Source organism: Dendronephthya gigantea, unplaced genomic scaffold (genome assembly GCF_004324835.1).
Source record: "Dendronephthya gigantea isolate DGI-Jeju-01 unplaced genomic scaffold, DenGig_1.0 000105F, whole genome shotgun sequence".
Taxonomy (NCBI): Eukaryota; Metazoa; Cnidaria; class Anthozoa; order Malacalcyonacea; family Nephtheidae; genus Dendronephthya; species Dendronephthya gigantea.
The window spans coordinates 615,099-626,824 of record NW_021163115.1 but is presented as its reverse complement, the minus strand read 5'-3'; the positions used below and the strand labels follow the sequence as shown (position 1 = coordinate 626,824).

Here is an 11,726-nt window from a genome sequence, read left to right as displayed (position 1 = left end):
ATCATTTTTGTCGAATATTAACTTTACATAACATATTAACCATGCAGTCAAAAATTTGAAATCACTAATGAATACAACGATTTATTAATTGACACAGCGTGCAAAATGGCTCTCGGGATGGAAAATGGTAATATTAATGATAAGCAAATCACAGCTTCCAGCAATTGGAATATAAATCATCGGGCAGCTAATGCAAGATTGAATTTTACACCGCGAAATGGAAGAACAGGGGCATGGTCATCATTGCATCTAGATCTTAATCAGTGGCTTCAGGTTAATTTTCAGAAATCTACTCTGGTAACTGGGATCAGTACCCAAGGATGGAATAAATATCACTTTGTTAAAAGCTACACCCTCTCTTCCAGCCAAGATGGAAAGAAATTTCAACATTTTTTAGAAAATGGAGCAGTTAAGGTGCGTATTCTCCAAAACTTATACCTATTACTAATATCATACTAATATTTTATGAAGCAAAAAATTGTTGCACGAAAATATGCAGTTTATTATTAATTACCAGTGTGACAGGAATTGCGACATTGGTGATAAACCCTGCATGCATGGTATTGTTTACCGAGAGACTTTCACACAAAAGGAATTAGTTATTTTGAAGCTACCTTTTTTTCTGTTTTATAAAATTCAAATAAAGCGATGTTATTCGCGAAAACATCAGGAAAGTTACTAAATTTCAACTTACAAGAGAGCGCAAAAAAACTGAACGAGTGCCTCAAGATTACACTATTCATAAACGAAGGTTTTAAGCTAAACAAGACGCCTGTTCTGGCGTTAACTCCGGCGTGGCGCGCACGTGCCAGTCTTCAATATAAAGCTTCTGAACATAAACAATACAGTTCATATTTATTTAGATGCCTTGCGAACCTAAATGTTGTTCGATCGCGAAATTCAGAAGCACAACGTACTTTAAAAAGTACAGAAGCTCAATTGTAAAAAAATGTAAATAAACCGCATGATACACTCACTTAAATTCACTTTGTCTTACACTCTGCCTTTTGGAATTCATGCTTTTATAGTTATATTATATTGTCAATCCTGTGCAAACTGCGACGTGTCAACGCGCCCATACACGGCCACATCTTGTTAAATCCCGAAATAGCAGCGATATTACTAGTATAATACGACTAGAATCTACAAGTATTAAATATAGTCTTACCCCAATTCAATATAAACTTAAAGATGATGTAAAGTCCGTTCTGAGCATATATTCTGCGCATAACAATGTTTGTTTACGTTGGTTATATAATCTTTACATGACGTATGCGTCGTTATAATTTTCTTATTTTCTTCTCGCTCGACCGGCTGTGATCTGTGATGAATATGCTTATTTTATATTATATTTTGAAGAAAATGTTGTTATATTTTGAAGAAGATACAAAGCGAAGCTTGTAAATAAACCGGCCGTTATTTAAAACGTTATATATTTGTAATTGTAGGACAAGCGAGAAGGTAGCGTCTGTAGCGACAACAAATACCCTCGCCATTTCGGACCTCATTCAACAAATAAATTCTTGGAGCATTCCTTTCAGCATAATATTGCTTTTTTCTAGCAGCCTTATGATAAGATAAGTTATCGTCGTGACTCGCAATTCGAGCCTCTCGGCCTTGCGACATAAAATAAAATAATTGTGCTGCCGAACTGCCGTTTGTAATACAACGCGCTAATATCGCATATCATTAAGAGGAGATTTTTTACAAACTCGCGTATTGAGCGCTCAAAACCAATCAGATTGCTGGAAGTTGATAGAAGCAATTCCATGTAAACATGGCGGCCGGATTTCAAATAGTATGAGTGTTTCAGTGCCGTTTTCACAACCATAACTCTCGGAAAGTTATGCAATTTAACAGAAAATGAAAAGCATGTGATCATCTAAAGATATGAAACTCCTAGACAAAATGGATTCACTTTTTGCCAAATAATTAAGGACGGTGGAATGTTATACAAGAGTTCGCTATGATTGCAGTTCATAGAAGTTAGGATTGTATGATGATCATTTTACTGTTTTTGTATCTACTGCGCATGCGCGAGTAGATACTATGCTATCGCCTGTGTAAGTTAAGTTAAGTTAAGTTAAGTTAAGTTAAGTTAAGTTAAGTTAAGTTAAGTTAAGTTAAGTTAAGTTAAGTTTTTTTGTTAAGTTAACACCCAAAATAATAATGCTACATCAAGTATTCCATTGCTTTGCCTTCGGAGCCAATCAGAATGCAGAGATGGCGACGAAAGTTTACGAAAGATAGTCGATACATCGTCGATCGTATACACACAGGAAAACACATGGCATATTGGCATATAAATATAAATGCTTTTTTAAAATATCTTCACCGATTCCTTCGTTGATTTTGAACTGAGAGTACAAACCATAGGAACTATTTGGTAAGTTTTCTGTATTTTCTACCTAATTATTTGATTAATTTACTATCCTTTTGACATTTACTATTTAGTCAACTATCCTTGTACGATATCCTATAAATATACAATGTAGGTGAGACGGGACGAAGTCGAAGATCGCCCTTAATATAATATATCAAATTATATCGCACACAAACTTGGTAAGTACATACTGTACATATTTTGCTTGTATTTATTTGTGGTTAGGTCAGTCCATTTGTTGACTGAAAGCAATCAGGACAGACCAGGTTCAAGGCATATGAAAGCAACGGTGCAGTGGGCTTGAAACTTAGATGTGCCTATCGCCACAACTCAAAATAATGACTCTTTGGAGGAAGCTTATCATTCCTCTGCAGGGGAAACTAATCAGGCCTCTTCAGGGGAAACTTATCAGGCCCCTTGGGGTGAAAACTAACGTGCTTCTGCATGGTAAATTTATCTTGTTTCCTTTAAGGAAAGTTGCAATGTTTGTCAGCCTTCATAAATATTAAAATAAAATTCAGAATAAAACCACATAGGCACAATCTTCCTTGTGGTGTCCCATTAAGTCATATAATGTTTCAGAACATGATATGAGCAGTTACCTTATGCTTATGTGCAACAATTATATCAGGGTCAGTCTTCTAGTGTGTGGTGATATTGAATCAAACCCTTGTCCTATTCAACATAACAGAGAAGCTGATACTGCAATAACTTCCAATGTATCATTATTAGAACAAAGATTACATTTATATAATTTAAGACCATTTGATGTTGGTGGTGGGGGTGATTGTTTTTTCAGAGCTGTTTCACATCAGTTATTTGATGATCCGTCTTATTACTTAGATATCAGAGCTGCTGGTTTAACCTTTGAAGGTAATAATAAAATTATAATTTAAACTTTTAGGTCATTCTTCATCTATTCCAATGGACCGAACCCAAAGAGCAACCTGATGATCAAGGTTAAATATAAAACTATATGAAATAAATAAAAGTAAAAACTTAAAAGCACTAATAAATTAAACATATTAAATTGTAAATATTGTTATTTAATTCCTGAAAAAATTTCCACTTTATTATAAACTTTTATTGTTTATTTGTGGTATGTTTATTTAAGTAGATGTAAATAATGTATATATACCATATATGTTTTAAACGCCTTTCAAAAAAAAAGTTGTATTGACTAATCGATTTATATATTGTTTCGTGTTGTATTGAATAGTCATTTGTGAGCATTAATATATTTGTGTGAATAGTTCATTACCATGTTCCGTATTATCTATTGCTTGTGCAGTCTTAATTGTGAGTCGCCTAGTTCTCTTTTGGCAAGTCTCTCAATTTTAAGTGGTGAACAAATATCATGAACTTACAAATTCGACTTGCCTGCTTCAAACAATATGCAGTTCACCATCACCCTTGAACGCAGTAGATACATGCGCGCCTCAGCGAGCCTATTTTTTTAGCTAGGTAACTGCCTGTGATCACAATGAATAAAATATAATGTAATCCTTTGACATATCAGTGTTCCAAAATTGCAGTTTCGTGGAACTTTTAGTGCCTGATCTTATTAATATACCATCTTATTTTACAAACAATTCAATATTGGAATTGCTATCGGAAAAATGTATTACAATCAGCACTTTTGACCGTATATCTTAAATATTAGACGGAAATACTGTATTGTACGTGATTTTCTTTTGCAATAGATGTATTTTATGTAAAAGCATGCATTAGTTTTAAAATCCAAACATTAGATGTACCTAAAATAATTGCTGAGGTTTTGCTTGATTTGACATGAACTTAAAACATTAGTCTATTGCTAAAACCTATGTTCAACACTGGTAAATTACACCAAAACTGTTTCCGATCAAACTAATTCATATTTTGCAATACACCCTGGGTATTGTAGTTTACAAAAAGTATAATTTGATTTAAATTTGGGTGGTAGGTCCATGGTCGTTTTTTGACATTTTCAAAATCAAGTAATTTTCCAATTATCACAGCACATATTTAACTGACATCTCAGAATAGCTATCTACTTCTTGAGTAGAATTTGAATAGAGATACTTTGAGCCATATAGACACCTTCCTTAGTTCATATTACAAAATCCATAGCAATTAATTTACTGAATAAACAATTTTCATCTAAAAAATCCATAGGTTTTTATTTAGGTCATTTTTGTCAAAAAGGGACTTTATGCGAACCTTAAGTTTAGCCATTAAAATTCAGTGCAGAATTGTTTCCGATCAAACTAATTTATATTTTATGATAAGCCCCAGTTATTGTAGTGTGCAAAAATACAATTTTGCTCAAATTTGGGTGGTAGGTCCGTGGTCGTTTTTTGGCATTTTTAAAATCAACCATATGTTGTATATTTACTTTAGGCATTAGTATACCAAATGAAGTGGCACCTGTATTAACAATATTATTGATACAATGGAAATACCTAGGCAATTATATTTATAAGGGGTTGCTTTGAAAACAATAACTAGTGGCACAATAACTTTGGTAATTGCCAATGTAGTTAAGGTGGCTTTGTTAGGTTTTTTTCACTTGAAAGAAATGTGCTAGAATTATGTATTACATCACATTTCTTTGTGTTTAACCATAAAAAAACAATGCAAATGTTTCCAATCAAATTTTCTCTGTATTCACAAAGATGAATATCATAATTTGAAAGCACTTGTAAGTATTTGACTTCCTCCTAATTATTACAGTATAAGTGTAGACTGAGTGTAGTACACTATTTATTGAAATTATTTATATGATATTTTAACAACAAAGTCACATTATAATGTTCAGCTATATGTACACATATATCACACTATATGAACAGCTGCATAATTTGGAATGAATGTCCCATGATTGTCCCACCAATTGTCCTACATGTCCCATATTATGTACCCACCACACAAGGAATTCATTGTTAAAATAGAGAGGGCAGTTGTTTTTGAAATAGATTATTTAGAGGGCAGTTGTTTTCTTTCTTGTGTTGTTTCTTCAAATAGATTATTTAGGGTCTTTTTTATTATTGTATCTTCGAGCTACTACACATAAGTGACATAACCATCCACTATGCGAGTTTAGTAGTTTACTGGTATCTGAAACTATTGTTCATATTTTCCAATATGTGTTGGAGACCTAGGAATAAATACGTTGACATTTGAGAATTTTATTCTATCACAAGGTTAATTCTAAATCACTAAAATCAAACTTAATCAGTATATTTCAATATGTTTATACTTTAGTGTGTGACTGTGTGTCACTCCTTCGCACGAATAAAAATGTACGCATGGAAAATTATATCATTCAAAATACTAAAAAAATTGCACGAACACTCACCTGTTGTTCTTCTTTATTTCAAGAAGCTTTTCGCCTTTTGAAATTCTCCAAAAGTTAGTAAAACAGCTGTCTCTCGACACGAAAACGTTACCAAACTTGTAAATTCAAAATAGCTGCGAAGCATATTTTAGCGAAGGCCTGGTTGCTAAGTTTTGAGCGATTTTGGGCAAAAATACGCGACTTTCTAAAAAATCTCCTCTTAACATTCCAAAAGTTGCTCCCCCACTGATGGAATGTGTTGATGCGCGGAATATATGCGCAGAACGGACTTTACCTCATCTTTAATCGAACAGCATCAAAAGCTCGGTTTATTTGTTCTTCTTGGAGCAACATAACCATACCATAACTATAACATTGCGTGGAACGATTCAAAAGTCATTACCACTGATGATCGTTATGGACAAAGGCGTTGTTTGGAAGCCTGGCATATATTAATGCTAGTCTTTGTGCCCTAAATAGGGATGACGGAAGCTATTTGCCAAAAGAATATTTACATCTGATTGGTAGATGACGTCATTTTGAGATTATATAAGGAACCGAGTTTCAACATCAAATCACCCCTGACGAAGACACTAGCCGGAGTGTCGAAACGTTGGGTCGTGAAAGTTAATCTTTGTGTGGTGATTACTTTCATATATTAAAACCAGAGTAGCGATAATTACGATGGATAATACGGCATTCTAACTGTGGCAAATATTTTCCGAATATCTACAGGAATTCCAAGGTAACACAGACACGAATTCCATTGTCCATCACATGGTGATTCCTCGTATTTCAGCTCGGTTCATTCGCATTCATCCAACGGCCTGGAACAACCATATCTCGATGAGAGTTGAATTTTATGGTTGTTATGTATATTAATTATAGCAACGTTTTCATATATACGTTTTTCAAGATTAATGTTATTACTGTCCTGATCTGTTTTTCGTAGCATTAGTAACTTGTTTACTTGTTAGTAATTCATATGTCTTATTTTGCAAACATGTATGCATATATATGTTAAGGCCATGTTTGTGAATAGCTTTTGTTTTGTTAAGGGCGTAAAATTTTAATGGGATAACTGTTATATGCGTCTCACCTCTTCAGGTTTAGGTATTTTTAATTTTGAAAGTTAAATGCATGTAACATAGAATGATTTTATGCAAGAAAGATAGTTAACTTCGAGAGCGATCATTTGCGTTGTTATTGTCATAATAGGTTTTCACAACGCAGTCTTATCGACGGGTTTGAGTGAAGAGCTCAAGTGTTTTTCATTGTTTGCAGACATGCCAGCAGTCAACATGCTGTTGCTGTTTTCTCGTATGCTGCAATCTCACAGCGAATGTAACGCTATACGAACAACAGTTTGGCATAGCGGTTTGACAACAGTTTCATGCATGAGCTTGCATACGTTGTGTTCCTTTTCTATCACGCCTGGCTCACGCTCCTTCTTGCAGGGCCATCGAGAGACGTGCATTAGAGAGATTTAACAGTGACTACGAGTACGAGATTCGTCATTCTCACGCGTTGTTTGCTTAAACGCCAGCCGCTAAAACTCGTAGTCATTGGGCTTTAGAGTACGAAATTTGCCAACAAACTCGTACTCAAAAATCCGGTGACTATACGAGTTTTGCCTGATAGCGTAAGCAAACAACGCCCGAGAATGAGGAATCTCGTTCTCATAAAGGCGATGCTAAAACTCCCTATTCTTGACATGCCAGCAATACATGAGCAACTGCTTCGCCTAAGTTACGAACTTAACAACTGACGCGTCTAGTTTCCCTGGTTTTTGTTGTCTCCCTTGCTTTTCTCTCGGACGTGCTTTCCTGTACGCAATCGGTAGTGAACTCAGGTGTCGATCACGAGAATAGTTTCGCTCGTTTCTTCCTCTTCCGCAGTTTTCCGTATACGGCATGTTCCGCAACACCTCCAGGCTCTTATTTTGCCAGCGGGACATTCCCAGCAAGCGCCACCACCGTTGTTATCAAACCACCGGTCGTCGGTGTCTAATCTTTTAAGCGCAGGTTGCAGTGTTACACACCAGGAGAGTGGCAAAGAGAGGAAAATTCCCAAAGAAAAATCAGGTTTGCCACACGTCTTTATTTGCGGCATAAGGTCATTGAACATATTTGAGATGTTGAGCTGTTCAACTATGATGTGCAGTTTCCAGAGTTCCTATAGATCCTTGTCAAAAATGAATTATCGGGCACAGTTTTGTCGACGCTTCTCTTAATCTTTACGTCACGATCTCAGCATAATCAAAAATGCAGGCCAATATGGCCAGCAAGCATGCGTGACTTAGCCGCTAATTTAGAAATTCAATACGGCGTCGCGCTTAATAAATGAGGGGGGAAGATTTAAATTTGCTTTTTATTTAATCCACAATTGAAAAATCATTCCAGTCCACGTCCAAAATATAATATCATCAAATTGATCGATCTTTATCGAAATCTAATTAGAATTGCATATGTTGTGTAATATGATTGAAATCCCATGCAAATGTAATCATATTATGCAATTCTAATTAGACTTCGAGTATCTATCTTTCTATCTATCTGCGGCCAACGTTTTTGCAAATGGGTGTATATATATATATATATATATAAATATATATATATATATATATATATATATATATATATATATATGTATATATATATGTATATGTATATATATATATATATATATATATATATATATATATATATATATATACATATATATATATTTGAATCAACCACTCCCGTTTATAGAGAAGCATTAAACCGCAGTAATTACATACCAACCTACAACCAATCCTAATAAAACCGGTACCTCAGATCAAGCCAATACCACCAGGCGACGAAACATTATTTGGCTCAATCCACCTTTTAGCAAGTCCATGAAAACTAATGTCGGCAGAATCTTCCTAAATCTTATTGATAAACACTTCCCCTCTCCACACCCTCTTCATAAGATATTCAATAGAAACAACGTAAAGGTCAGTTATTCGTGTATGGAAAACATCAAATCTCTAACCACAACCACAAACTGTTGTCAAACGCTCCGCAAGCTTTAGATCAATGCAACTGTAAAATTGTAAAAGAATGCCCACTCGAAGGAAAATGTTTGGTCAAAAGCATTGTGTACAAAGCTGAAATAACATCGCAGAATAGCAATACAGTAAAAACATACATAGGAATGACATCAAACACCTTTAAAGAGAGATATGGAAACCACATTAAATCATTTAGGCACCTCCAATATTCATCGGAAACTGAACTATCAAAATATGTGTGGAAACTAAAGAATGCCTGCAAAGAATTTGCTATAAAATGGTCAATAATTAAGCGTGCACAAGCCTATACTCCGGGCGGAAAGCGTTGCAAGCTCTGCACAGAGGAAAAGCTTCAAATTATAAAATCAAAGTCGGAAAATCTCCTGAACAAACGAAATGAGCTTTTCTCGAAATGCTGTCACAGAAACAAATTCAGCGCGTGGAATTTTAAACGCAAGAAGACCGCGTCAGCAACCAGAACGCGAACCAAAAAAACCCGTTACAGCTTAGAGAGTAGTATCCAATCGCTTGAAAATCGCATTAGCGTGAAACTCTGAGTAGCCATTTGTAAATATTATTAAGCAATAAATAAATATTTCTGCTCTGTTACTTTGTTATCATCGAGCACTCTTCATATTAACAACAAAATTGCATTTTATTTATTATATATTATAATATATATATATATATATATATATATATATATATATATATATATATATATATATATATATTTATATATATATATACACGTTTGCAAAAACGTTGGCCGCAGATAGATATATAGATAGATACCCGAAATCTAATTAGAATTGCATAATATGTTGTGTAATATGATTGAAATCCCATGCAAATGTAATCATATGCAATTCTAATTAGACTTCGAGTATCTATCTATCTATCTATCTGCGGCCAACGTTTTTGCAAACGGGTGTATATATATATATATATATATATATATATATATATATATATATATATATATATATATATATATATATATATATATATATATATATATATATATATAAAGCTATCTTTCATAAAAACAATAAATTGGAGAGAAAATTATCCGAAACACACGAGTTTCATACGAGAAAACCACAAAAATCCGAGGTTTGCGAGCCATCATTTAGGTCAAAAACAGTGAAAAAATACTTGACCGCGTAGGAGGACTGGGGTGTCCTCCAATAGCTCATTCAATTTCCGCCATCTTTGGCTTCACTTTAAGAAACCAACAGATATTATCAGACAAAATTTGTTCAAAAACCAACAAGTTTAACCACGGCCAGGTTACTAAGCTAAAAAACAAAATCCAATATGGCGGATAATTCAGATGAAAACAATGATGAACCGTCCCAAAAATATGTAGTTAAATACGTTGGAGGACCCAAATATGATTTTTCTAATTTGCCAAATGCAAAAACTAAAAGTGGTAGTCGCAGACGCTCATTTCGTAGACGCAAAGTACCCCAGAATTTAGAAGGTGCGTACCAACTATATACACTGTAATATGTAAAAACTTTAAATTAAAATTTCAAAACTCATTAATATTTCATAAAGAAAAGCCGTGTCAGTGGTTTAATATGTGATAAAAGATCATGCTTATCTACCTAAATTTTAGCTTTGATTTTCTCGACTTTGACAAATGACACGGTTTATGTTTAAAATTTTTTCGCCAGTTAATATAAAGTAAATGGATTTGTTTTTAAATCATTTAAAACATTCGTAGGTCGTGTTTTATCGCGTATAAAACACTCTGCTTTGCGTCATGTTTTGCATGCGATAAAACACTCCTTACTCATGTTTTGAATAGTATATTCTGTAATATATAGTAACATGTATACTTTTGTTATTTACAGTAAATCTATGTAAAGATCAGTTAAGAGATTAAATTGGATTTAATAGAATCCGACTGTCCATTTAAGCTAGCTTTAGCGCATGGACAGATTTTGGATGACTTGCTTGGGAGGTTCCCGGTTCTTCGAAAATGCAGAAACAAGTTTGACTGTCTGGTTTTTGAAATGCTTTTCATTAAAGAACTAAAGCCTATAGCTTAAATGGGCAGTCGGATTCTATTAAATCTAAAACATTTTAATTAGTCCTATGTTGTACATTATTACACCATAGCTTTTATCCTTTATTTATAATGTTTTTTCAGTTTCATGCTAACAGTAAACTTTCTGGTCTTGCTTGTCAAGAATTAAAGTACAGTTTATATTGTACTATTCTATCACAATCAATTAAGTTTATTGATTTGCAATGTATTAACTTTGTTATATTCTTACCAGATTCAGGAGCAATTAGTTTTTGTGAAGATGAAAGTCAACTAGATATGGTAAAATATGTGCAGAGTATATAGATTAACCCATTAAGCTCCAGAGCTCCCCACTAACAAGTAAAATACTGGTGTTTGTCAAAAAATATATGTAGAGCAGGCTGTGTTAGTAGGTAATTACTACAGTTGGTACTGTGGCTTGCAGTGGTAGTATAGTGGCTGCTACATGCCCAGCCTGGAACTGAGCTTATTTTTATGCTGTTCAAATTACCATCTTACAATTAATTACAGCAGTGGGTTCAGTAATTCAATCTTAATTCTAAGCTTGGAATATTTTCTTTTGCCTCCTATCAATTGAGACCCTGGTATTGTCTAGTCACATAACAATAGTTATGTTTTTGCAGATTTTCTAGGGAAAGGGCATGTTCATTTATGTAGGTGCATAATTATGCTGGTCAATGTGGAAGTTGTTACTTACTGCAAAATAATATAATGTCTACTCAATTTTACTAATCCCTAGAAACAAATTAATAAATGGCTATTATGACAGGTACTGTAATGTGGCTTAAACTGAGATCTTAATTGAAGCAAACCTTCTAGTGATATGTTAAAAATATATTAAAAAATTAAAAAATATTATTGTTTTAATGCAAATAATAACTGTACATTTGACTCTTTTTTAAAGACTGAAGAAGAGTCATCGACATTC

The 11,726-nt window shown here is 33.8% G+C and overlaps 1 long non-coding RNA gene across 1 annotated transcript; it reads left to right on the top strand.

Annotated features, from left to right (window-relative positions):
* The first annotated feature begins 2,122 nt into the window (after positions 1 to 2,122).
* LOC114534749 lies at positions 2,123 to 3,414 on the top strand. The gene is made up of 3 exons (XR_003688161.1): positions 2,123 to 2,386; positions 2,496 to 2,562; positions 3,288 to 3,414. It is a non-coding gene; the product is annotated as an uncharacterized LOC114534749 (long non-coding RNA).
* Positions 3,415 to 11,726: the final 8,312 nt, after the last annotated feature.